Source organism: Pistacia vera, unplaced genomic scaffold (genome assembly GCF_008641045.1).
Source record: "Pistacia vera cultivar Batoury unplaced genomic scaffold, PisVer_v2 Contig904, whole genome shotgun sequence".
NCBI classification, from domain to species: domain Eukaryota; kingdom Viridiplantae; phylum Streptophyta; class Magnoliopsida; order Sapindales; family Anacardiaceae; genus Pistacia; species Pistacia vera.
In genome coordinates, this window is record NW_022196784.1 from 68,210 (window position 1) to 69,970 (window position 1,761).

Sequence of the window (1,761 nt, forward strand, 5' to 3'; positions counted from 1 at the left end):
AAATAGTCTATGAAATTAGAAAAAGATTAATAGATAAATGATGTATAACTTCTTTAAATAAATAGATAAAGATAACAATATCTAAGAATACTTATATTATATCCAATTCAATGTTGAAACTTAGTATCTTTTTTAATTCATAAAATACTATTGATTATATCTTTTAGTTTTGTATATATTATTTTTTGTAATTTTTTTCTTTATTTTTTGTAGTTTAATAGGCCTCTTATGTTCCTTCAGCTTTAATGCTCTGCAACAAAGGGGTCTTACTCTTACTATCAATTGCAACAATACTAGAGTCCTCCTCATTCTTCCCTTCACTGGCCTTTCCCCATAATACACCATAAAATATTAAAATCCTACAAATATTATTACTTCTCCAACAACGCTGTAATTAAATATAATTTACCACAGTACAAATTTACATGAATCCACATTAATGAAACTAAAGAATGAGTGGGATAATGTTTGATTAATCGTATTACCTGCCAAGATAGAGAGCATCACCAAGGAAAATGAAGGCCATGTCAGCTGCAATGGCGATTGACAATGGCTTGAAACTAGCAACGTAAAAAGGCCCCTTAATGTGCAAGGCCCAAGTATGAATCACAGTGCCCAGTGATGACATGATACACTTAATCCCTGAAATACAAATCTCTCATTACACTACAAGTTACCTTAGTCTGTCAGCAATATTTGGGTAGTCCGTTATATTTTTACCTTGTATATAATTGCAGCTATTGCTATATCAGCACTTGGTCTCCAGGCACTCAAATTTGCTTCTCCAATGAAACATATAGGTACAGCTATGATGGTTGCGCTCGAGTCGTAGAGGAACACTATCACTGTCCCACAAAATAATGAAAGTTAAGATTATTCAATATTATATTTTAGTCACTACAGGAAATTCAATAAATTAAATACGAAGCATTAATTTATTGAAATATTAATTGAAGAGTGAGAAGAAAGACTGCAAGTGAGAAGGTAAAAGCAGGAGTGAGGTTGGTGATGGCTGAAGAAAGGGTAGGAGAGCTGTAAGCTATTCCCTCATAGCCAAGTATCTGAGCCAAAGATTTGGCTTCCAAAACATTTAAACTCTTGATTTCAAGCTTCAAAACTATAAAAAGATTAAAGAAAATTTCAGTGGAGTTACCCAAGAAGATCAAGCAAGAAGATTCTAGAGATGAGAGGGAACTTGACTGATGGAAACACCGTTGAAGTACTCCTGCAATAGAGATGGATTGAGAAGATCGATGTTAATAGATATATACATTATATACAGCATTTGATGATTAGAAGATTGAGAGAAGAAGGCAAAAGGGAGGAGAACAAGAGTGGCAATTGCGTAAGAGTAGAAGATGAAGACATATTGCTCAATCCTTTCAAAGTAGCTGCTTTGTAGGTTACGTGTAAGCCTACATAGGAGCACTCTAAACTCACCATGGCTGCGAAGAGTAATATTTCCTTGAAAAAGTTTCTCCTATTCATCTCCCTTTTCTTCCTCTCCTTAATTCTCTGGTGATCTATGCGAAAACCTTAACTTTCTTTCAGCATCTTTCTTCGTCATATGTAATACAAGAGTATCCCTCCCATGATGTTAAATACTCTAAACAAAATCACGACCATTCTAATCAACGTCATGGTACTTGAAAATTAACTGTTGAGGCCAACGCATGGAATACATGGACCCCTTCAATATAAACGTACAATATCCAAAGTTGGATGAGACACCTGAATTGTCAGTCAGATTTTACTGAAAAT

The 1,761-nt window shown here is 34.2% G+C and overlaps 1 pseudogene; it reads right to left on the reverse strand.

Annotated features, from left to right (window-relative positions):
* Window positions 1-226: 226 nt before the first annotated feature.
* On the reverse strand, window positions 227-1,488 carry LOC116119747 (annotated as a pseudogene).
* Between the last annotated feature and the right edge of the window lie 273 nt (window positions 1,489-1,761).